At 43.5% G+C, this 26,316-nt stretch overlaps 3 long non-coding RNA genes across 3 annotated transcripts; 1 reads left to right on the forward strand and 2 right to left on the reverse strand.

Annotated features, from left to right (window-relative positions):
• LOC110393349 lies at window positions 109-12,689 on the forward strand. Its single transcript, XR_002434968.1, has 3 exons — window positions 109-360; window positions 1,078-1,231; window positions 11,472-12,689. It is a non-coding gene; the product is annotated as an uncharacterized LOC110393349 (long non-coding RNA).
• LOC110393347 lies at window positions 2,792-6,801 on the reverse strand. The gene is made up of 2 exons (XR_002434967.1): window positions 5,462-6,801; window positions 2,792-4,472 (listed from the first exon to the last, which is right to left on the reverse strand). It is a non-coding gene; the product is annotated as an uncharacterized LOC110393347 (long non-coding RNA).
• Window positions 8,376-11,478, reverse strand: LOC110393350. The gene is made up of 2 exons (XR_002434969.1): window positions 11,150-11,478; window positions 8,376-8,730 (listed from the first exon to the last, which is right to left on the reverse strand). It is a non-coding gene; the product is annotated as an uncharacterized LOC110393350 (long non-coding RNA).

Consider the following 26,316-nt stretch of genomic DNA (forward strand, 5'->3'; position numbering starts at 1 on the left):
CAGGGCCCCATCCAACCTGGCCTTGAACGCCTCCAGGGACGGGGCACCCACAGTTGCTTCCTTTAAATACTGGAAGCCTGTAATGAGGTCTCCCTGCAGTCTTCTCTTCTCCAGACTGAACAAGCCCAGCTCCTTCAACCCGTCTTCATAGGAGAGGTGTTCCAGCCCTGATAATCTTCCAACCAATTCCAACCTTTGTCCAGTGATGTCATCACTCCATCATAGAAGGCCACCAGATTGGTCAGGCATGACCTTCCCTTGGTAAAGTCATGCTGGCTATCTCAGATCACCCACTCGTCCCTCATATGCCTTAATATGTCTTCCAGGAGGACCTGTTCCATGATCTTCCCAGGCACAGAGGTGAGGCTCACTGGTCTGTAGCTCCCTGGGTCCTCCTTCCTCCCCTTCTTATAAATGGGAATTACGTTTCCCTTTTTCCAGTCACCAGAGACTTTGTCTGACAGACACTTTTCAAATATGATGGACTGTGGCTTGGCAATAACATCAGCCAGCTCCCATGGGACCCTGAGATACACGTCATCCATCCCCATAGACTTGTACACATTCAGTCTCATGAGGTGGTACTTGCCCTTCTTTTCCCTCAGTTTGCCCAGCAGATCCTTGCCAACCCATGCTGGTTTCCTGCCTCCCCTGCCCACTTTCTTATTCTGAGGGTTGGAGAGCTCTTGCACTCTCAGAAAGGCGTCCTTAAGGAGTAGCCAGCTTTGCTCCACTCCTTTGTCTCAAAGGACAGCTTCCCAGGAGAACCCTGGGAAGGTTGTACCCAGCAATTCCTTGAACAACTCCAAGTTTGTTCTTCTAAAGTTCAGGGTCCTGACTCCACTTTTCGCCAGGCCCATGTTCCTCAAGATCACAAACTCAGCCAGGGCATGGTCACTGCAGCCCAGGCTGCCTCTGATCTTGTCATTAACCATTTCCTCTGCACTTGTGAGCACCATGTCCAGCAATGTTTCACCTCTTGTCAGTCTGTCCAATACCTGAACCACAAAGTTATCACTAATAGACACCAGGAGTCTCCTGGATCACTTACAGCTCACCGTGTTGTATTCCCAGCAGCGCATGCACACAGCTGCATTAGGACAAAATCCCCAGTGACAACGCAGGAAGAAATGTCATCCTTCAAAACCGCCAACTCACCTTTCCGTCCCATCACTGCATCTCCCTGCCTGAGCAGTGCAGGCAGTGCAGGATAAAATGCTCTCAGTCTCAGGTAAGCATCCCTTGGTGAGAGTAAAGTATTTGAATGGGGACTGCAAGAAAGAAGGGGGTAGACTCTATAGCAGGGTCTGTTGTGGTAGGGCAAGAGGAAATGGTTTCAAACCAAAACAGGAGATTTAGACTGGATATAAGAAAAAAGTTTTTTATACGAGTAGTGAAGCACTGGAAAGGTTGCCCACAGATGTGGCGGATGCCCCATCCCTAGAGACATTCAAGGTCAGGCTGGACGGTCCTCTGTGCAACCTGCTCTAGCTGTAGCTGTCCCTGTTCACTGCAGGGGACTTAGACTAGGTGGCCTCTAAGGGTCCCTTCCAACTCAAACAATTCTGTGGTTCTACATAAGGCTCCTTGTCTGAATCTCCACTGAATTCCTGCAAAGTCTCTATTGAAACGGGAAGTTTTCCCAGGCATTTAGTTCACTGCAGATTTTAACTAAGCATCTCAAAATACTAGTGAGAAGGAAAAAAACCACTTATGTTATAATTAGATGTACCAGAAATAACCTCACCGTTTTCCTGACACTGCTTACATTAGTATTCATTGGGCACAAAACACTGAATAAGCTAATGAAATGATTCACTTATTCATTTGCCTATGCATGTTGATAACAATATGCCAAGAACCCAATGATTTGTTAACAGCCTCATTTATTTTAAGGATGCTGCTGTCATTCATAAAACATTGGCCAGCTGCCATGCATCCCTTTACCTTTCCCTCTTAGCTTCATAAATCTCTGATTAACCTTTCAAGCAACTTAAGCATTTTGTGAGGAAAATAGCAGCATCTATTTGCAGACAACTGCTGATCACCTGCTCACCTTGCAGAGTTTTCTCAGTCCCCAACCTTCCCAGTGTCCACTGCACCCCACTGACGCAGCTCATTGCTTCCAGTCTGAATGGAAATTTCTCATCACGGTTCAGAGCTTTGCCACCTCTCTGCACAGGAGGAGAGGAAGCCCTAGCTCTCCTCTTCACCAGGCAGCAAAAATTAGCCATAAGGCAGATAACGTGCTGTTTGCTCTCTGCATGACTTTGAAGAAGCCAGCTGTTAAACTGATGGTTATTCTCCACTACGCAAGTAATGTTAAGTATTAAGGCACGTGTGCCTTGGCTCCTGAAGTTGGGGAGGAGGCCATCAGAAACCAGTGACTGGCAACCGTCTCATCCACGGGTATTTTTGGTACTTACTGAGTCAATCTGGGCACCTCACACAACTGAGCTGGTGTCCTTCTATCATTTTATGCATGGGCACCCAAGGCACAGAGCTGAAATAACCAGGTCACACAAGAATCCTGGAGCAGATCAAGAAATGTTTGAGTTGCAAAGGATTTTGAACTATGGCCCACATACCCTTGAGGTCTGATTAGCAGCTCAGAGATGGCAGGCTGTCCATGTTAAACACCCACACATAGAAACTCATCCACTAGAAGTTTGATGCTATGGACACCTGGTGGTCCACCAAAAACTGTAAGGGTAACGCATGGGTCAGCTCCAAAGCAGTCTGCAATTGTCTGGATCCCTATTACTAACAGGAAAAATACCCACATCCGAGGTTGTGTTCCAGGTCTATATGATATGCTTTATTGGGAATATTAACAACATACAAGACAGATACTAAGCTACCAAGAAGAGCTGAATGCATTACAAGGAATGAAATATAGAGAGTAAGGGTATAAGAAAACCATAATGATGGGAAAACATGAGGCACTTGTAGGGTGCTATTTCACATCAGGTGATGTTTTGGTTAAATCCTGTATTAGGGTTTATTGGAAGGAGAATAATCCTGAGGCTGGATTTGCTCAAAAACATCCTTTGTTCTGGATGGTCTCAGTAAGCCCCTCTATTCTCCATGTTACCAGAGCGCTCCAGGACTTATCACAGGACAGAGTAAAGTCCTTCCTGTTATCTTCAAGTTTCCTGTCTGGAAGTGATGTGTTTGAGGGTGCTGGTGCACTAAGTAGGCTTGGAGTTGTGTAGCGTTGACTGTAATCTCACTGGCTCACAAACACAAGACTGATGAATAGCACCGAGATGATCGTTGTCCTGCACACCTCTCCTTCACGCTGTGCTGTTCCCCCTGTGCGATGCCTCACTAGGACATGTTTGGATTGAGAATCAGCAACCCACACAGACTTTTAGTAGTTTATACACCCACAAAGGCCTTACACTTTGTTCTCCCACCTCCCAACTAACCAATGTATGAGGCTTTAGAGAGAAAAAACAGTTTCTGTTTCATTAGATATGGGTTAACCTGATGTTGTAAAGCAACTGAAGGAAAATTGAATTGTGTGGCCCCTACTATGCAACATGAAGGAAAGCAGACAAGATTTGTCCTGCTTGGCCTTCTATTAAATAACACTGGAATTGCGTCTGCACAGTTCACCCATCTTGCTCTGAGGAGTTGCTCTGGCACATCCTGTCGAAGGTGGTTGAACTCCTTGCTGGGGACTTTCAGGAGCAACTGTGCCCTAAGAAAGTCCAGTGCCAACTCTGCAGAGAAGCGTTTTCAGCATAATATCCAGACAGAGCCAAGAAAAAATTCAGAGCTCCCCCCCACACACACACAGGCCCACATCAACTAAGGCCATGCAATGCCCCATGGTTCTTCACCACATCAGAAAGCGATCGCTGCATTTGTTTTTCCAGGGCGATGTTCCTTCTTTACTGACTTCCACCCCAACACGTCAGCATATGCTGCGGGCATTTGGGTTGTTCAAAGAGGCTGATAATCAGTTACTGTTGCAGTAAACAACTGTTTTCCCTCTCCTACTGCTGCTTCCTGCAGGACATGCTGTGCAAATTAGGATGGGGAAGCTGAGTTGGGCATATTCCTGCAATGGGTTATCCTCTTCTCTACGACTCTTGCCTTCTATAGCTCCCACTTCACAGAGGGCAACTGTAGCTCTTCAGACATCCCTGCACTGCCCCAGGACTGACCAGAAGCCGACAAACATCAGAGACAAGATTCAGGTTACAGGTTTGAGAGGTAGCAATGTAGCTAATACGGCTTAATGATAATCTTCCATCAAGTGAGCAATCAGGTGCGCCATAAAGATTACATTAATAAGCCTCCTCCACCCATCCCAGCTGTGCTCAAGGTTGATTACTGAGGCTGAAATGACACGTAGCTCCCCAAGCTCTGGCAGCCCATCATCACTGCATGGCAAGGATGCATCCTCCATCCAGGGCGAAATTTCCAATTAATGCAGAGGGACAGAGCTTTTACATCCAAACCTATTAAGTCACAAAATACCAGATTCTAAAGCAGATCATTAAGAAGTCAAGTATTCATTCTAATATTTTTAGAAGTTCTAGAAAGTTCAATTCTATGTATTTTCCAGTCTCAGCAGTTGGACTCATGTTACTAAGCAAACTAAGTTTAGAGCAAAAAGATACAAGAGCAAGTAGCGATAAAGGGTTTTAAATTAAATCAATTTTCCTGTGAAAGCTGAACATAGATAAAATGGAGATGTTCCCTTAGCGTTACCTATGTAATTCAAGTCAATAAAATAGTAATACCAGTTATGTATCTGAAAGAGAATACAAACTACTGCAAATTTAATGGAATTTGGATAATAACTGGATTTGGTTGAAGTGGGTATCAGTAAAATCCTTTTATATAGTGATTCTAAATGTACAGATTTGTCTGTGGATTGAACTCAGGCTGCTCCATAAGGCAAGCAAAAGCCCAGTGTTGTCTGGGCTCCACTGTCAGAAGAGGAAAACAGGCTCCTCCAAAAGCAGATGCTGCCCTAGCTCACATCTGGAGAATGACAGCTGCTGCTGTCACTAAATATGGACTGATGGGGACTAATGTGGCTAGATATCACGAGTCTAATTCCACTCTGAATTAAGAAAAAAAAGGAGTAATATCAGAAAGCTATGAGAAAAAAATCAACTATTTTTTACCAGCATAAGAATGAGCCTGGTAAAGCTTAACAGAGCGTCTTCCCTGAAAAAGCACAAAGCACTGATAAAACGTGTATTGGCTCAGGCATTTATTGCTTTGTTTGCCTCTGTCTGTCCTGTAAGAAGTCAGTGTGGTTTCCAGGGTAAAATAATGGAAGCTGTAATTGAAAGGTGTCCATATCTCATTAGAACCATTTTTAAGTTACAGGGAGTCTTATTTTGCTGTCATTATTACTGATTTAATGATTATTCATACCCCGACAAGATTCTGACTCTCTATGGTGAGCCTCAGCCAAGCAGATGACTTTACTTACAATCAAAAATAGTTGGAAGGGACCCTTAAAGGTCATCTGGTCCAACTGCAGACTTACTCAACAATCTACAAGAAAACAAACAAACAAAAAATAACAAAAAAAGAATTTTTAAGGAAGCTTACAACAGAGATAAAACGAGCACACAAAAGTTGATTAGTTGATCAGATAATCCCCAAAAAGGATGACTTCTAAGTATAGAAGTTACACAGACTGAACTATCAAAAGCACAAGGCTAAACCAAACCAAATTTGGCCTTCCAGGATGACCATTCATGTAAAAACGTCCACTCTCAAGGAGGTAATGGCAAAGCAGACTCCTGAGAAGCTGTTGGGAAAAAAAAACAAAAAAAAAAAAAAAAAACCTACTTCAGACAGTAAGTCAATGTAGCAGTTCTTCATGCCCATTGTATCAATAGCTTCATTCCCATAAAATGACACCAAAATCTCCTTGAAAACCCAGGAGCAAAAGGCCAAGACAGCAGTGAAAAATAACCAACTGCTCAAAGGATGCTAGCCCCTTAACTGCCTCTACGTGACAAAGACCTCTCTCACCAACACTTTATTTCCTACTGGCTCTTCCCTCAGCCCTCTGCCATCGATGAGAGCACCAAGAGGGACTTGGAGACACCTTGTAGGGTTTGTGGACAGGAGTGCAGCAGGGCTGGGAGATGGGCTAGGATTAGTCCTTGTGCATTGTTCCACGAAAGGAAGAACACGTTTAAACTGTTCGGACAAAAAATATAAACTTAACTCTGAAATGATGGAGATCCAGCCTCCAACATGCACATTCAAGCTGAAATGAAGAACTGCAGGAGTTTTTCAGTTTGTTTTTCCCAAATCAGTGCTTCCTGCTTAATAGAAACATGTCATGATGATGTGTTGTGTTAAGAACTTAGTATTTTGAGAAGCTGTCCGGGGAATTTGTGAAACAGAATCATAGAATGCTTAGAGTTGGAAGGGACCGCTGAGGGCCACCTACTCCAACTCCCCTGCAATGAACAGGGACACCACAGCTAAATCAAGTTTCCCAAGGCCTGATCCAGCCTCGCCTTGAAAATCTTCAGGGATAGGGCATCAACCACATCTCAGGGCAACCTGCTCCAGTGCCTCACCACCCTCACTGCAGAAGACTTTTTCCCTATATCTAACCTAAATCTACCTTCTTTGAGCTTAAAACCACTTCCCCCTGTTCTGTCACAACAGAGCCTCCTAAAGAGTCTGACCCCTTCTTTCCTGTAGCTCCCCTTTAGATACTGAAATGCCCCTATTGGGTTACATCGCAGCCTTCTCTTCTCCAGGCTGAACAGCCCCAGCTCTCCCAGCCTGTCCTCATAAGAGAGGTGTTCCATCCCTTGGATCATTTTTGTGGCCCTCCTCTGGACACACTCCAACAGGTTTATATCTCTCCTGTACTGAGGACTCCACATCTGGATACAGTACTCCAGGTGAGGCCTCACCAGCACAGAGCAGAGGGGCAGGATCACCTCCCTCACCCTACTGGCCACACTTCTTTTGATGTAGTCCAGGATGTGGTTGGCCTTTCGGGCTGCGAGGGCACATTGCTGGCTCTTGTCCAGCTTCCCATCCACCAGTAGCCCCACATCTCTTTCAGCAGGTCTGCACTCAATCCTTTCATCCCCCAGATTGTATTGGTAGTGGATGTTGCCTCGACCCACGTGCAAGACCTTGCACTTGGATTTGTTGAACCTCACAAGGTTCACCTGGGCCCACTGCTCAAGCCTGTCTAGGCTCCTCTGGAGGGCATCCCATCCCTCTGGTGTGTCAACCGCACCCCATAGCTTGGTGTCATCAGGAAACTTGCTGAGGGTGCACTCCCAGTGTCAATGTCACTGATGAAGATATTAAAGAACACTGGACCCAGCACTGACTGGACACCACTCATCACTGATCTCCATCCAGACACTGAGCCATTGACCATCACTCTGGATTCGATCCTGCAGCCAGTTCTTCCTCCATTGAACAGTCCACCCATCAAATCCATATATTACCAATTTGGAGAGAAGGTACTGTGTCAAAGGCCTTACTGAAGTCCAGATAAATGACCACAGCAGCTCTTCCCTCATCCACTGATGAAGTGACACCATCATAAAAGGCCACTAGGCTGGTCAAGCAGGATTTACCCTTGATGAAGCCATGCTGGTTCTCCCATATCACCTCCCTGTCTTCCATGTGCTTTAGCATAGCTTGAAGGAGGAACTGCTCCATGATCTTTCCCAGCACAGAGCTGAGACCCTGTAGTTCCTGGGGTCAAACTTTGCCTTTGCAGCACTGAAACAATTAAACCTAATGTTTGAGCATTACTTTTAATGGCATATTAAGCTGTAATGGACAACAATAATGAATATGTAATCTGAAAGGAGTTGGAAAGATAGATACATCATAGTATTTGATAATAATTGTTATCAGTACGGGTAAGCGTAAGAAAGCTAGATCAGAATGTATTAGCTATGTGCACGCTTAACTTGAACATGTCATTTCTGAGTGTTCCTGAGTTTAACCTAGAGGCATAAAGCCATTTTGGTGCTTCGCTATTTACTAGCCAATTTAGGCCCACATGACTAAGCTAACCTGTCAAACTCGAAATACAGAAATGGATTCTGGTTGTTTAGAATGGTTTTAGGCTATTTGGAATGGGTTTAGGGTACAACAGAGGTTTTGAATCGATGCACTAAGGTGCATTAAAGGCTTACTTTCATTAGTGAGAAAATATATATATATTTTCTTAAAAACAAAAAAGACCTTCCCAAAATGCCTGAGGTCCTGTGGGGCAAGAGGCTACTGAAAAGCTGAGCAATGAGATTTCCACTTTAAGAGAATGTCTAAAAGCTGTCAGGCAGACTAGAGCAACATGCTGAGAGATCTGGAATGATGCACGTTGGCAGAGCCATTTGAAATTCATTTAAGAAGTCAACATTTAATATTGTTTATTTAGACCGTGCAGAGATAACTACAGCACCTTGTCATTGTGAGAAAGGCCAATTACCAGTGCTGGCCTCAGCTGCACTGTACATGCTACAGAAAACTCAGGCTTCTGCAAGCACAGCAATTTTCTTTTGCAAATCCCATTAGCCACCAAGAACCTGATGCCTGACAGTGCAGGTCCAGAGATGTCTTGAATGACGTCCCAAATCACCTCAAGTTAAACAGTGCTTTGCTGTCGTGAGCCCTGGATGTCACTCATTAACTGCAGGGTGTCTCCCCGGGGAAGACAACTTGTACATCTCATGGGCTGTAGTGGATACCACTGTACTGTAAGGAAAGGGGAAAAAGAATTAGGAAAAAATAGAACATTTCTTCCCATTTAGATGAATTATTAACCTGCAATGTTTTATCTAGTTCTGCACATTCTATTTTCTCACCCAGTGGTGCCTGAAGATACCATTTATCTCTGCACCCTTCCACCTCTAAGTCCAACAACTCATGCACTAACACCATTAAGATTGGGGCGTTTTTTTACATCATCTACCATTTCAAACAGCCTTAAGCCTGGTCCAAAGTTGTGCAGTTACTCAGTTGGAAAACATGCCAAAGCTTCTGAGAGAGCAGACAGACACTTTAACTTACTTTCATGATTTGTCTTTTAAGTCAATGCTGTGTGCATAATCAGCCAGTTATCTTCTTCCTCAACAAGACAATCCTTACAACTACATAGAGAGAAAGAAAACCTTTTGCAATGCACTTTAGGAAATTACACGAGGTTGGATGTGCACCTGGCAAAAGCCATGGTGTGTTTTGTGTTAACTACTCAATATTTACGCAAAACGAAGATCACTCCTTCAAGCCAGCTTCAAAAATTCATTAACCCCAAAAACAACACACAAAATCTCTCTTTTCCCCCAAGGCATCAAGTTCATATCAAAGTTTCTCTTTGATATTCCATAAATCTCAGTAGCAGGACAAGTCTTTTCAGACTTTAATAAACACCCAATTTATAGTCCAATCTCCAGAAACAAGAGCTCCTTACTGCTGGATAAATAAAACTCTCAGCACGGCTCTGCTATCCAATCCTGCCCCATGATATCCAGATACTCTCCCCTGAGCTGCTGGGAAACAAGCTGCAATACAGAATCATGCCGTCATTTATCAACAGAGGCCACTGATGCTTCTTCACACACATATATTTACGAGTCAAATCATTTTTTCCCCTACCAAGCCTGGAGACAAAGTTGCAACAGCTACAATGCCCTGGCTTTGCAGGCTGCGGTATATGAAAAAAAAAAATAGTTACTGCAGTGACTTGGTAGAATTGAGTTTTCAACACTCATTCAGCAAGCCCTGAATAATTCAGGGGTAGTTTCACTTCCTGTGAATAACGTACTCAGTTGTGAACTCGTGCCAGCAAAAACTTACATCGTGCCATTGTGAATTTTCACAGAAAAACATCTAAAGTTTTTTGGGTATGAAACTGGCGTCTGTGTGCTCTGATGTACCCTGCTATTCTTGTTTAAAGGCTCCCACATGTGACCCACTGGACTGCAGTTTTCCATACACAAAGCAGGTTGTCAGCTTGAACTGGGCTTGTTTAGCTTGGAGAAGAGAAGGCTCCGGGGAGACCTCATTGTGGCCTTCCAATACTTGAAAGGAGCATATAGACAGGAGGGGGAACGATTGTTTATGAGGGTGGATAGTGATAGGACAATGGGAATGGTTTTAAACTGAGACAGGGGAGATTTAGGTTAGATATTACGAGGAAGTTTTTCATGCAGAGGGTGGTGACGCACTGGAACAGGTTGCCCAAGGAGACTGTGGATGCCCCATCCCAAGGCATCCAAGGCATTCAAGGCAAGGCTGGACGTGGCTCTGGGCAGCCTGGCATAGTGGTTGGCAACCCTGCATTCAGCAGGGGGGTAGAAACTCGATGATCTTTGAGGTCCTTTTCAATCCAGGCCATTCTATGATTACCTGAGACAAGAAAAACGCGATTCTCACAATTATCACTTTTTTTTTTTCCCCATCAACCTCCCTAGTGACTTCTGAATCTTATCAGCTCCTTTTAAGCACACTTGAAATGGGGATAGTGGTAAGAGTATATGATCTGAGTGCCTGCAAGCTTTTTAGAAATGGAGTAGAGCACAGACACCTGAATTAGTTGGCCCAGTGGCAGGAGCTCTGCAGGTCCCTGCTCTCTTCAGCCAGTTACTGTTTTCATAGAATCATCAAATCACAGAACGGTTTGGGTTGGAAGGGACCTTCTAGATCACTTAGTCCAACTCCTGCCATGGGAGGGACATCTTTCATTAAATGAGGTTACCTGCAACCAGTCTAGTGGCTAAGCAGCACGCTTAGAGGCATCAGGCATCACGCCATCAGGAAACTGCCATCCCTATGGCTGAAAAATGACAAAATCTGCTGCTCCATCCCCTTCCTAGTAATTCCTGGACATCCCACTTTGTATTCTTTTCTTTGACCTGACACATTGATGGGGCTAGCAGCACTCAGTGCCTCATGTGCTGATGGGGCCTGGTGCTCCGTGTCAAGCAGCAACACCAGGGCCCAGGCCCAGGCAGGGCCCAGATGGGGCACTGTCCTGCCTATCAGCAAGTTAATTATTTATAAAAAGTAGATCCACATCCTGAGCCTGGAATCTTTATAGAACAGGAGAATGTCTTCAAAGCTACCTCTTGGAGGCTGGTCACTGCGTATTGTTCCTTTGGCACGTCAGCCTTACCAGAGAAATGCTGTGTTCAGACGGCAACCAGCAGCAATGATTTTCACCAGCACCATGTTTCCCTGGCAGGAGGCCTGGGGCACTCCAGTCACAGAATCACAGAATTGTAGGGGTTGGAAGGGACCTCCAGGGATCATCAAGTCCAACCCCTCAGTCATCACCTCTGTACTACAAAAACGGAGGTAGAAGGAGGTGAAGTTCCCTGGTGAGTGCCAGATTCCTCCTGGGTGCCTTGAAAATGCAACAGCCTTTGAATGTGTCACTGTCAAACAGCCTGGGCCTCATCGCGCAGTCACTGAAACATCTCCTGCTTTGCACCCAGGGCCCGCCTGCCTTCACCGCCCACCTCAACCTGTTCAAGCTCCAATGCCTCAAACGTCAGCTGAAGTGCCAGACTTGGAGAAGAATAAAATGAAATTCCAGGAGTTCGTAGGATCAGACTATAATCTCACAGCTCCTCTATATCCTGAATAAGGTTCCTAAATATGACATATCTTAAGATCAAACATCATCACAACCAGGGTGCATTGTATTTACAACAAATTATCCTAAAAATGTATTATTAAACAGCACAAGCATTGCCAGTAGTGTATCTGATAAGAAACTTCTGCATTTTAACTTTTCTTCTAAACATGCATCTCGTACAGAACAAACACTCCTACCACTTTCCCTCTGCTCGCACTGGCACTTTTCATTTGCATCTTTTCCACTCACTCAGGTTAGAATTCTGTATTACCCTGAAGGGATTACAATGATCTCTTTGTAGAGGTGAGTCTAAATGAAACACTTTGCACTTGTATGGAAGAAAAGAAGCCTTGCAGTTAGACAACCATAAAAATCAGCAGGATACAGGTAAGCATCTCCATTTTGATGAAGCTACACTCCTCACCGTGAAACTCTTATACCTGCAGATTGGATTAATTCTAGGTAATTCTGAATTGCTGCAGAACACAGAGCCATTAAAAATGCCCACATGTAAGTGATGACTACCATTTTGCTCCAGTTGTTCATCTGCATGGGACTGCTGGCTTGCAGCACAGAAGTAGAGAACACCTGGATCACTCCAAAGAAACCAGCCCATCATTCTCAAAGCTGTGGAAGAGACTCGCAGTGCATTTTCCAGGAGCACAGTGTGGCTGTTGGATCTGTCCCCAGGACCTGGATGCAAAGCAGCCCTGCTGCAGACAGTGATGTATCCCAGAGCCTGCAGGACCCAGGAAACAGCTCCACTGTCTTTGCATACAAAGACAGAACTAACAGTTTGTGTATTTTTGTTTTGTGTTACTGTTTGCCATTCATTTATTCAGATTTATACCAAAAATGCAGAAGCGATATCCAGGATTTTATATCAGCTGTTCCAGATGTTATAAAAACAATGACGAAAACTGAACTGCTCGCCAAACCTCAAATTCCTCACTCAGCTCCAAATCAAATTTGTTATCAAACCCACTTTGTCTAAAAGGCAACAAACAGCAAGGGCATCTCCGTCAGGTTAAACTGAGCAGCACATCTGTGTTTGCTCTTACATCGCACTAAAGACATTATCTCTGCCAAATACCTTTAAAACAATCTCCAAAGCCTCTCTTCACCTGGCTTTCTCCTCCCAGCTTTCAAGGCCAGGCTGTAACCAAGCTACCAAAAGGCAGGTGACAGCAGACATATCTGCCATGGCTGCAGGTCACTGGATACCTGCTGTCACTCTCAAACAGGACTGAGTGCAACCATTCTCAATTTTCTCAGGCATCTAAATCCATTTTCTTTCTATCAGCATCCTTATCAGAGATGGAGGGTCTGAACGGATGACTCCTACTTCTGCTGTGCTGAATGCTGCTGCTCTCATCATCTCTAATCTCTAGTGGTGGGTTTAAGCACCTCCATGATGCTCCATCGGGCTGCTCCTTCTCCATCACACACTGACTTCTGCTTATCTCTGGTCTCTCTGCTTTATCACTCCACTCAGAGCTGGAGACAAGTTCAATGACAATCTGAAACACTTCTATACAAAGGCACAGCAGATAGTTACCCCAGACGGAAAATCCTTCATTAACTGCCGTCTGAAGCACAGAGTGCAATACCATTTTGATTCTCTTTAAGCCCTTTATATTTAAGAATTCAAACATGACCCTTACTCTATAATATCACTTACTTGTTTACAAATTATCACTAACACTTGTCAGTAACTATCTAGTGGCTATTTTCCTTTGTTAACTGTTCTGCGATTCTGCAAAATAAAGCGTTGGCATCATGTCATACTCACGCATCACACAAGGTCACTGCAACTTCAGGTACCTCAGTTTGTCTGACTGCCTCCCCAATGCTACACAGACATTGTAAAGCAGCAAAGGAATGAAAAGCAGAAATACTCAGGAAAATCAGGCTCGATTTGCAATTAAATAACAGCTCTTATGCTTTCCAGCATTTTGCTCCAGCAGCTTTAAAACCTCATTGTGCACAAGCCATGCTTCTTATCTACCACTTGCATAATGTTGAAGATGAGCAGAAGTTTTTAAAATTTCCTGTTGTTTTTTTTTTTATTATTTACAGCAAAAAATACATTTAGAAGAAAATTCTCCCACTGGAATCCCACAGCCCACTCGTACATTAATTGCATTGGTGGAACGCCTGGAACTCAATATTGCTGTATGGTATTTCATAATCAGATGGTATTTCATAAGCTCCTGCTGCTAACGTCTTTCTGACCTACATCACAGCCAGTCTTTTCCATATACCCACTACTAGGCAGCTGCAGGTTAGATCCCCTTCCCAGCCAATCTTACATATCTAAGTTAATACTGAAGACAGTTTAGAATGAAATTCCTCCTTTTTCTTATCTCCACCCCAACAACAAGAAATGTCCATTCCCGCTGCTGTTACCTCTGGATCAGACAGAACACTCAAATTCTGGCTTCAACGAGACAGACTTGACCAGGAGGAGAAAAGCTATTTCATGCCAAGCCTTGCAAGCTGCAGAAGGACCGGACCACATTTCTCACGTGCGCTGCCCCATTCCTCAGGGATCAGCCCTCTGGCAGGTGGACCCTGCAGCTGTTGTACCCCTGGGCTGCTGACCTGGGAAGTCAGCACCTTTGGTGACACACACGAGAAGGTTAGAGAAATAGAAATAAGCAGAGAATCAGAGTGTCATTTAAAAGTAACAAAGATCTTGGTCCTGTTTACTGCTGAGGCACAGAAGCTCTTCTAGGAAACACCCCCAGTTGTAGTATGTCATACTGATAATTACAGTGCACGTGGTATGCTATTTCAGGAGCTCATTCCCAGGAGAAAACTCAAAGGCCCTTTTTCCAAACCACTAAACCCTAGGAAAACCACTAAAACCCTCCTAGTGTAATTTTTACAGAGAGTTCACAAAAAATGTATCTTCCTTTCTCAGGCAGGAAAAACTGCAAATTCTATGAGGCAAAACACGGACTCGACAGCAGATACTACTTCCAATCTTTCTGCCAATGAACTTTTAGCTATGTAAGGCTCATTTTCTCTTATTTTTCCACAAAAATGTCATGAACAGTAGAAAAACACTATTATTTTCACGGTGATGAAGCACTGGCAATGGACAGAGTCCAGCAGAGGGCCACAAAGATCATTAAGGGCCTGGAGCATCTCCCATGCGAGGAAAAATGATACTTGAATTGTGACTAAGTTCATGTGCTCATCTAAAGCAATATTTATTCAAGTTTTGCTTGATAAGAATCATGCAGGTCACTCTGAAAGTAATGCTTCCTATTTATTTCCATGGAAACTGCAACAGCTACAAAGAGCACAAAAACACTATGTGATAGAGCAAATTCTCAGCTACAAAACACTATTTTTCAACGTAGTCACCACCATTAGCCAATTTGTGTGGATGTGCTGATCAAGACACTTTCTTTCATGGTATGAGAGCTGTGCGTGGACATCCAGAACGTGACTTGTATTTCACATGGCTTTCACTGGTGCTGAAATGCACCACCCACCGCTTCACAGTACCCACATCCACTGTTTGGTCTCCATAAGCGTTCAGCAAGCACTGATGAACGTCAGTGGGTGCCATTTTTCCCACACGGAGGAATTCAGTTCCACACCATCACTCCATACACGCTTCCACGTCAAACATCACTCTGTCAGACTGCCCTTCTGCTGCCACCCGTCACACAGCAACCACATGTAATGGGATACGGGTGGGAAGGATCAACCTCTACTGCCGTACCAGCACCATCTTCCTCTGACATTGTTGGCCAGCATTATAAAATAGGGGGCATTACTGCCAGGGTAGCCCTCATAACATAAGCATGAGGTTTTTATTATGAAGAGTTAACTATTCTTCCCCATACCTCCTCTGGAAAAATACATTAGCTGGAGTTTCAGCATGGATGTTATGAAGATAAATGTGCTCTTCTGTGAAAGGAACATACCACAGATATGCATACGCTGACTTAACCTTGTTGTCTCTTGACTTGAATTCATAATCTATATAAAGAGTAATAATGAAGATTAAATGTGCTCTGAAATATGCATCTTAATGAAAACAGCTCTGTTTGAAGCCAGTTGAAAGGGAAACTTGTTGACTTCTCTCCGCTACTAAGCCATAAAAAGATTTTTTTTACAGTTTTATTCAATTTCCATTTTGAAATGCAGACAAGTGTGCTGGTCTGCCAGATTAAGTTACACAATATTTGCAAAAAAAAAAAAAAACAACAACCCAAACTCAGTGGATCATAAGGAAAACCATGTAGATCCCAATTTCTTAAGCAAGTTAGTCAAAGCAACAAAATAAACTCCCTCAAACTCCTCAACCAAAGTATCTCTGATTTTCACAGCAACACCCACCCACCCTGAGAACTCAGAGCACTAGCAAGGTACGCCCACCACTCCTGCTGCTTACCTTAGCATCCATAAGTGACCACACATCCCCAAATGTTTTAATATATCTGGTTCACTTGATGAGATTTTTTGAGAATACTTTATTCTTTCTTTCTCCCCATTTCTTGAAATTAGTTCTTAGTCCTTCTTCATTCCCCTGTCTTCTGTCCTGCTATTACTTTTCCCCCGCATCCGCCTAGTGTTTGACTCCCTAAAACTGTTTTCTCCACGCCTCTGTTTGACACATCCACCCTTTGCATTGCAAGTAAAGCTCCACAACAGGCATCCCTCATACACGATATCCTTCTGCTCACAGAAACATCCCATTTCAACCACCACACCTTTCAGTGCCTTCTTCTTATCCCTCTTCCCTTCCCCATCGGCTCTGTTACCCTTCTCATTATCACCAGATGCAAGACGCTGAAAATATTTAATCCTCCCTTTTATAGCACTGAGTGCTGAGTATGAGCAGTTGGATTTAGCACACTGCTGTGACTGTAATTGTTTCCAGTGCCAAATGGATTTTTAAAAGCACCACAGCTCTATGTTGATGATATGAACTCCAGTCACTTGCCACACAGCTGCTGCCAACCCTTTGCCATCAGTACTACTGCCTGCCTGCCATCAGCTCTCAGAACAAACTATGTCATCCAAAAAGCTTCTTCACCCACACCAGGTGAACCACTAGGTCAGTAAGAGGGTCTGTAACCACAAGAGGATGAGCAAGTGTTATCAGGTGGGCAGAGGACACACCAAGACAGCGGAGATGGAAACTTCCCCAGTTTCAATATCATGCCATAATCTGTCCTAGTTCTGGCAGAGACATCGGCTTTTATTATCATTTACCAAAAATGATGGCATGCCCACAAGAAGTCCTTGTCTTTTAGGTTAAGGGAACCTTGTACCTGACTCCGTGTTGGTGCTGCCTCTCACATAATGTGAGCCCTCCATCCAGAACACAAGGAGACACTAAACAGCATCTTCACATACCTCAGTTATTCTGCCCTCAGCAGGCCTCCATGGCAGCAGGGCCTTAGTCTGAAAGGTAGCAGGGGCTTATGCTCAAGGAAATATAGTCTCCCTACTTTCCCAGACACCCACCATGCATCCTTACTCAAGACAGCCACATACTAATGAAAACTACACATTTTATATTGTGGAGCACCAGGCCAAGAGATACTGGACTGAGGCCATATAATCTGTTCAATTTATTCTACAGAAGTCCTAGCACACTTTCCATTTACTAATGTGGTCTAGATGCAGTCCTGCCAAATCTGCCTCAACCACCTAGACAACCTGATACACCATTACCAGTCTGGCCCAGATTCCCAAGCCCTACAAAGAACCAGAGACTATAAAAGCAGCTTTGCAAAGAATCTGAGCTGATTTTCCAGAAGTCACTTGATTTAAGACATCAAGGCAAACCTCCAGTACAGACGACACACTGCATTTCTTTCAGGCAGAGAACGCAGCAGCCTCCCTCTTTTTCCAGGAAAGGACAGCAGCTTTTTTTTACTACCTGCCAACAGAAATGTGAGCCTGCCAATCCCGCACAACCAGAAATAATGCCTTTATTTTCAATTTAGTAGTGTCTAGTGCTGAAGGTGAAAGACTTTATTATAGCTTTGTGCTTGCTCCAAGTTTGAAGCACAGTCAGTTAAAACAAATTGTCCCATCCACCACTATCATTCTTCTCTTCAACTACACTGATTGCAGAGACAGTAATCTTCCAGAAGCTGGAAGCCATGCATCAAAATCACCTCGCAGCCAAATCACAGGAGTCAGGGGAACGAAAGCAGGACAGCCCTAGCAGTTACTTAACAGATCTGCAAGTGCTCATTTCACTGGACTGGGTCACAGCTGTCTTACATGTGTGATGGTCTTTGCTAGCTCTTGTCCTCTCATGATTCAGGTTACCGGGCAGCAATCCTTCAAACACAGTACTACAGCCCATGATGCGATGTATTCCCTGAATGAAGGGGACAGAAAGCTGCTTTCAGCTCAAAAGCCATAAGCCAGCAACTTTCCATTTACCTCACCTTTAATTAGAAGCCTATAGGTTGGTGTGTGCTTTACAGTTCTTAGCCAGCTAACCTTCCTCTTTGGAAGCATGGACACAAGCAACATCTGGAGATGTCCAGAGAGACTGTGGATGCCCCATCCCTGGAGGCATTCAAGGCCAGGCTGGATGTGGCTCTGGGCAGCCTGGTCTAGTGGTTGGCGACCCTGCACACAGCAGGGGGTCGAAACCGAGATGATCTTTGAGGTCCTTTTCAACCCAGGCCATTCTATGATTCTATGACTCTGTCTCTCTCCACGTGGCTCAGATACAACTTCTTGATAGCCACAGCTCAGTGAGACAGATCCTACCCTCCAAACAGGATGACAAACGGATGTGCCGTACATTCCTCCAGCAAAACTGCCAGCTTCTATGAATTGATTCACTGTTTCTAGTATCAGCAAAACCAGTGTTTCCTCATGGTTTGAATATTCAAGTTTTTGAAAATGATTAAAATAATGCTGAAGGAGTCATACAAAGATTGTGGAAGAAACAGCAATACTGGTGTTCTTTACATGGGTGGTCAGTAATCCCTTCTGTGCCAAGAATTATTATTTTGTCATAGCTGGCATTTAGAAGACAAAGTAAAATATAAATATTAAGAAATAAATGCACTTTCACCCTCAACTACTGCTAATGCTCTGCTAGTAACAGAGTGCTGTAAGAATTCAAAGAGGTTGGGAGGAAATGCACACGTTTCTAATACAAGTAAAAATCTAATTGCAATGCAGCCAAAATTGGAAACAACTGTTTAGTGCTGGAAGCCTGTAGGGCTGGAAGCTCAGAGGTGAGGGAAAATGAAGGATATTTGCTTTGTGCAGTAAGGAAGGTCAAGATCTAGTTGACTGGACAGAAATATCAGGAGGAAGGAAAGGTAAAGGCAGTAAAGTTTTCCTACTCTTTACAGCTACCCTGTGGCATTCCTTGAAATACTCCATTCTGTGACTATAAGCACAGGTAAATTGAGCTTATTTACTTGCAGAGAGGACAGCACTATATGGGATGAAGGCACTGGTAGAACTGACAGAAAGAAGAGAGCAGTGTGTTTCAGCAGTGACTAAGAGTGGTTAAAAGAAGGGATTTCTTTGCAATATTTATATATTTTCCAGTGTGTATACACCAAATATAGGGAAGAGTTACTTCACATGGCACTGTGGAGCACTAATTAATAGCAGTGAACTGAAGAACAGTTAAAAATGGAGGTTGGGGGGGGAAAGAAAAGTACTGAAAGCAAAATATATCACAAGAATTTAATGTAGATTAAAGTTTGCAAAAGAACCTACAACATCCTGGACACACAACTGCCAGATGTAGCCAGAGCAGAACAGGCACAGGCAGCAGCATCAACAGCTGTGGGTTGGTAGGGTTTGGTGGTTGTTTTTTTTTTTTTCCCTCCTTTTTTCTAACACTTATGCATCCCTACAGCCTCCGTAAAAACATAAAAGACATTGAGAAAGTGCAGATGCTGTCCTCTGTGCCACCACTGTTCACTCTGGAGAAACAGAAACAATCATGTCGTTAGCAACATTACCAAATGGAATATACCAGCAAAGCATACCCAGAATAAGATTAGATGAGGATGCAAAATAAAATACACAGAATCATAGAATCACAGAATTGCTCAGGTTGGAAAAGTCCTTCAAGATCATCAAGTCCAATCACAGCCTAACCACACTACCCTAACTCTAACACAACCACAATATGTATTGAATCAGAGATGGTTCCAGATGTAGGCTTAATCAGAAGGTACAAATTGTGACACAAGGGGCTGTGGCTTGTCCTGCAGCGCTGTCTGCTTTCTTAAAAGTCATACACATTTTCTGGCAGGCGCCACACTTAGCTAACTGGTTCCTGAGTCACAGCTGAAAGTTGGTTTACCTGTTCTGCAAGGAAGAGCAGCCCTGCGCCTGCAAAAAGAGCTTTCACCCAGAGCGCCACTACCCGATTTCAAGGTAAAATCAAACACTTCAATCTAAGGCATTTTCAGCAGCACTTACGTTTAGACATATTGACACAGAAGAAAATATGGAGAGACTTCACCAACAGATGAAAAGCGGTCTAGAAATACTGCGCTCTCCAGCAACATCCGTTTGACCTCAGGAGGATGCAACGAGTAACTTTTATGCTTCCAGCCTTTCCTCTCTGGCCTACACTTTCATAGGCACAAAGCACAGGAGCTGCCCCAACAAGGACTATGCTAGCTCAGGACTTTGCTGCTGATTTCACCCGGGCACATTAGAGCTGTCAGGGCAGCAGCTTGGGGCAGGTGATGGCACTGGTGCAATGTGGAGAAGGCATCCCCTCTGCAGACACACTTTGGTCATGGACTGCACGTGGGCAACAGGATCCAACAACCTAGCAGACCTGCATCAGAGGACTTCCTAAATCCTTCTTAGAGAAAAAACAACATTGCAGGAACTGAAACAAAGATTCATTACTCAGCCAGACCACATCACAAGCATGTATGAGTCACAGCGCACATTGGAGGCTTGTATTTCAAGGGCTCTCATCAGAGCATTTTTAATCTGATATGCAAGAATTGGCGACTGTGTGGATTAGTTTTCAAAGTTTCTTCCACAACATTTGGGGGCAAATCACCAAGACGCATATAAAATCAGAGCCATAACAGACAGCTACAAGGAAGCTGCATGCTGATTCCAGAGAGGAAGCAATGAACGAAACAAAACCAAGCCAGCATGGTACCTGCAGAGTGGACAAGTAGTTACCATAGCACCTTCCACTGTGTCTGGAAAGTTCTTTTATGAAGAGAGTTGCATTGTAAAGAGAAGAGTACTTGTCACCTAGCCCAAGTGAAACAGAGACTGCCATTAAGGAGGAAAGCAAAGTGCTTTTTAACAACAATTGCCATTTTAAATTCAGAGTGAGAAAAAGCTATTTGTTTACACATGACAGTATCTTAATAGCATTTATCCAGCTAAAACCATTATGATTGTTTCAAAATATACTGCATGTTAGATTCATTATCACCTAGGAACAAAAAAATACACTCTGTTGTTTTCAGTAACAACTTTCAATAACAAACAGAACAGCAACTTTTGTTCAGCCTTCATGTACAGGAAGTATCCTGTTCTACTGCACTAGGAAATAAAAGGATTAAGAAAAAAACCATGCAAAATTAATGATTTCTCCTTACTATGACTCAGTTTAAATTAGACTCAAGTCAATACATGACCCATGCTGAAGTGGTTTACATCAGATGCAACTCCGAAACCTTTCAGCTTTGTAACCATCAGTGGGATTGACAGAATCAAATATTGCTGCTGTCACTTTTTCAGTTATTTTAATAACTTGTTTGAATTTCTCTGAGCTCTTGAAGGAAGAGTTCACTTCCTTTCCGAATCTTTTTCCTAATTTCATTTTTCAGTATTTCATTAAGTGTGGTGCCTCACACTGAACTCAGCACTGAAGGGGCAGCTGCAGAATATTCCCACAAATTGACATTTTAACAAAGGCCACAGTTTTTCATCTCACCACTAACATAGCCTGTTACTTCCAAGCTCATGCTGCTGGCTTTTAGTTGGTCTGCCTTACACGGTGCCAACCCTCAGCTGAATCACAGAATGCCTTGGGTTTGAAGGGATCATCAGCTTCCAATCCCCCATTTACAGACAGGTTTGCCAACAGCTAGAGCAAGTACTAGATCAGGCTGCCCAGGGCCCCATCCAGCCTGGCCCTGAACACCTCCAGGGAATGGGGCATCCACAACTTCAACCTGTTCCAGTATCTCATCACCCTCTCAGTGAAAAACTTTCCCTTGACATCTAATCTAAATATTCCTTCCCTTAGTTTAAAACTATTTATTCTTGTTCTAACACCATCTACCCTTGTAAAAAGTTGATTTCCCTCCTGTTAATAAACTCCCTTTAAATACTGGAAGGTCATAATGAAGTTTCCCTGCAGGCTTCTCTTCTCCAGACTGAACAAGCCCAGCTCCCTCAGCATGTCTTGACAGGAGAGGTGCTCCAGCCCTCAGATCATCTTCGCGGCCCTCCTCTGGACCCACTCCAACAGCTCCACATCTTTCTTGTGCTGAGGGCCCCAGGTCTTGATGTACTACTCCAGATGGGATCTCACAAGGATAGAGTAGAGAGGGGACAACCTCCTCTCTCCCCGCTGCCTGCCCCTCTTCTCATACAGCCCAGGATACCACTGGCCATACAGGCTGTAAGCGCACACTGCTGGCTCATTTTATGTTTTTAATCTACCACGATCCCTAAGTTTTTCTCAGCAACTAACAGCATTTAGCAACATTCAAGTTACAAATATGCTCCTAAGATCACTGTTTATTGTCCACAACCCACAGACATCAATAAAATACATTATTTTAATAGACTGCATTTTTCAGGCACAGTCATTTACAGCAGAGAGCCCCGCTGTTGTGCAACACATGCCATTTGCATCGTCTGTCATGGCAGCTGAAATGAAAACCAAAAGTTGTCACTTGCTACCCACACAATGTCACAGAGAACAACCAGACAGAAGAGTTCTTCCCTGCTGTAAAATTTCAAGTAATTTGTTTCCCTGTCATTGCCCTTGCCACCAAGCCACTCCAACTGCAATTGAAGTTCCAGGCTTCTTTACAACAAAAACTAGTTTTCAGGCAGGGAGTTGATTATTTCACTTTGAAGTAGAGTCAATTTCACATATTATCTGAATAGCACAACTCATAATTTAACTGATCAAAAGCAATGGGCACAGGCAAGGTAAATCTGAACTTTTGCGAACTCTGAACAAAAGGCAGGCCTGAAACTACAACACACTCCGAAGAGCCACTGTGGCTTACAGAGTATCAGAATACAGTAAGGATTAATATAAACATTATATTTTTGGTCAAGGCATTGTGTGCTGGTGACATCCTGCAAATATCCTTTATTCAAGGAACAGTGGGATACATAAACCAGATGAAGTACAGCAGCAACACGGAAAGAAAAGGAATTCATTTCAGGAATGCTCAAAACATGCATGATCCTCGGAGCTTGCAGAATATTTGTGCCTGAGCATGTAAGCACTCAAGACAATGACATACCATCTGACTGACCTGTAGAAACATGGCTTGCAGCCGTATTTTTAGTTTCCCAGGATATTTCAACTTGCTAAAACACAGCCCATCCATTAATCTATGGCAGAGATAAAGAGATGGTTATTCTAGATGATGTTCAGGTTTCCACCTTCACACATCTTGGCATAAACTAATGTGAACCCACCAAACTATTTTCCCAGAAAAAAAAGTCCCACTGTCTGACTGCATTTACAAATCAACTGGAGAAGACTATGAAAGACAATCAAGATTTAATTGTGTTTCATCAACAGCACTACCACTTACTACATTAACTGACAAGCAACGGCTCTGGAAGCAGCTTCTTCCAGTCCTGTGGTCCCTTACAGGTTTTGGTGCTTTCAAAGGTAAAAACAGGTGGAAGGAAATCAGCATCCTGCAGTGCTCCTGCAAGAAGAGGAACAACAGCTTGGGGGGAAAACCAGGCAGTGGAGAGAGAACAAGTCACCCGCAGAGCTGCATCAAAGTCCATCCTGAAACTTCACAAAAAGGGGCTCTTTTCCCTTAATATTTAACTAGTTTTTGATGTGACTGAACAGGTGTATTGAAAAGATAAACCACCTGTAAGCACTTTCCTTATGCAAAGACTTTCCTCATGCAAGACGTCCTGTGTTCAAAAGGGGCATGTTACTAACGTTCTTCCTTTCACTGTTACCTCTAGGCATAGACTATTGGCAGCTAAACAGCTGAGACACACAAAATAGCCACACGGGGAGAGAAGCCTCATGAGCTCTTTTTTCCAGTTTCCCAGCAGGCTGAAAGCACTCTGAGGCAGAGAAAAGCAGGGAAGTAACATGAATTCAAATCATATTTTCACCTTCTAATAGATGCTCTATGCAGGGAAAATGACCCAACAGAATCCTATTCTCCATTTCCTCCTCATTCCTATGTGGAACTAACAGATGAGCCATCTTCAGCAAAAAGACAAGTATCACCACTGTGCAAAGGGATCACCCTGCCAAATCCAAGCTGCAGTGCTGCACTGAGACAAGAATATGCTCGTTACCGCACTGCCGTTCTGTGCAATGACACTCTCTTCCCAACAGGTGCAGCAACAGTAGGTCTAATGTGGAAAGTCTTACTCTTAGGATACATGTTTTCTAACAAGTTAATGCTCCCATTTAGCATACTTCATAATCCACTCGAAAAGAATCTATTATTATCCATCAATAATAATTAGGTTTGGAATGGCTTACAGCCTACGGGCAAAAACATAGGGCCCTCTTCACAAGGGAAAATAAAAATCAATGATACTGATAAACAATATCAAGAAAACAAAACAGAAAGAAAGTACATCAGGTTTAAAACTGCAAATAATTTCGAGGAGGTATGGTATTTCACAGCAACTGAAGTCTTTGCGCACACACACATACAGTAAAGTGCTCCCAAACCCTCTTACAATAGTAACTGTTATTAACAGTCACAAAATCCCAGGTAAAGGAGCCTGCAATGGGGAGCTATGAAATACTTTGGACCTAACTGACAGTTACAGGAAATGGTCAGTGTCTACTGCCTTTCTTCTTGAACATGAAACCATGCGAAGTGTTGTTCTGCACTTCCAGTGTAAGAGTGGAAGACAGATAGCGTAAGCATCTTCTGAGAAATGAATACTAAACCTTTTGAAACCTCACTTTGAACAGTGTTTTAACTTTTCAAGGACAGACGTTCACCTAATACAAACTACCTTTAAATTTAAATGTTGAGCACCTGCAAGTGGAGCCATCTCAAGCTTGGAACACAAGGAGATCTTGAGAGCATTCAATAAGCAGTGCCATTCACAAATGTAGCTCAAACACAAGTACTGACAACTCAATTTGGACCAAGGCAAAACAAGACAATTTGCTTGACTTTTAATCTTGATGGAACTGGAGTCAGTGAGCAGTAACAGATTCCATCCACAAACATCTATTACTTCAGCCAGACTCATCCACAGAGGATCACTGAGACAAACCAGCGAACAGGAGTTATCTGTTGAGACTGAGTTCAACATGAGTAAGAGTTGGCTCTACATTCACTGGGCAAGTTATCTTCTGGACACTGCACAACTTCCACGCAGGATTTAGGAAAAATAATCAGGGTGAGGGTAGCAAAGGGGGACACTGCATTTCCCCTAGATGCAAGTAGTATTTCAGGAGGACTTGCCCAGAACAGTCAAACTCATTGCAAATACTTTTATGTTTAAAACTTATGAAGACAAGGGATAGACTATAATCTATTCTGCAACAGTATAGGTCAACACTTTCAACATGAAAATACAAACACATTCATCACATTGAAGCACTCCTCTTCCAAATTCTTTATTATTAATGCAGGGAAAAGTTTGGGTAGACAACAGCCTCTTCTTTATCTGTACAGATTTTTGACTCTTGCAATGATACAGAAATACAGTGGCGTTTGTTACTCATCCCACCTCCAGATCTGCTATTGGTAGGTTCTAGGAAACCAAGAAAATGTGCTCAAGAGCCTCTGTTCTGGCTGTCTACCTATGACAAAGTTGTTACCGAACAACTAGAACCTCCACATTGGTAATCATTAAACAGCGTTACCAAGGACCATGCTCAGTGACACAGAAATCAGTATGCTATAGACAGCAACGTTATCATGAAGGCCGTTGTGATTAATCTTCGCAGCTGCCTATACAGCTCATGAACAAAGGTGTACAAACTGCACTGGGTCATACTGCTGGTTCAAAGCTTCAGTTCACTGCACCTATTTCCTTTTACTGTACTGTAATGCAATTTACTGCTTTAAAGATCCCACAGACAGGGAAGCAGCTAGCATTGCTGCACTTGTCAGTGCCGTAGGCATTACCTATGCACACAGTATTTGGTACAACTCATATACATAGGAATATCACAGCACTGCAATAGATTATGGACATGATTTAGCAGGCATGGTGGTGATGGGTCAGCGGTTCAGCTAGACGATCTCAGTGGCCTTTTCCAAGCTTAATGATTTTACAATTGTTCTAATGACAGCTGCATCCTAAAGACAGAAGGAGCAACTCTTGAGTCCAGAGTAGTATTCATAATTGCATCTATATTTAAGCCAGTTGCTTAGGTGCCCAGGCACTACTAAGGCGAAGACTGCTAAACCATAAACATTCCCAGCCAGTTCTCTTTGTGCTGCAGCAAGCAGCCTATCTTGGCGTCACCTACTTACAGGAGACATTCT

The sequence above is a fragment of the Numida meleagris genome, chromosome 2, assembly GCF_002078875.1.
Source record: "Numida meleagris isolate 19003 breed g44 Domestic line chromosome 2, NumMel1.0, whole genome shotgun sequence".
NCBI lineage: Eukaryota > Metazoa > Chordata > Aves > Galliformes > Numididae > Numida > Numida meleagris.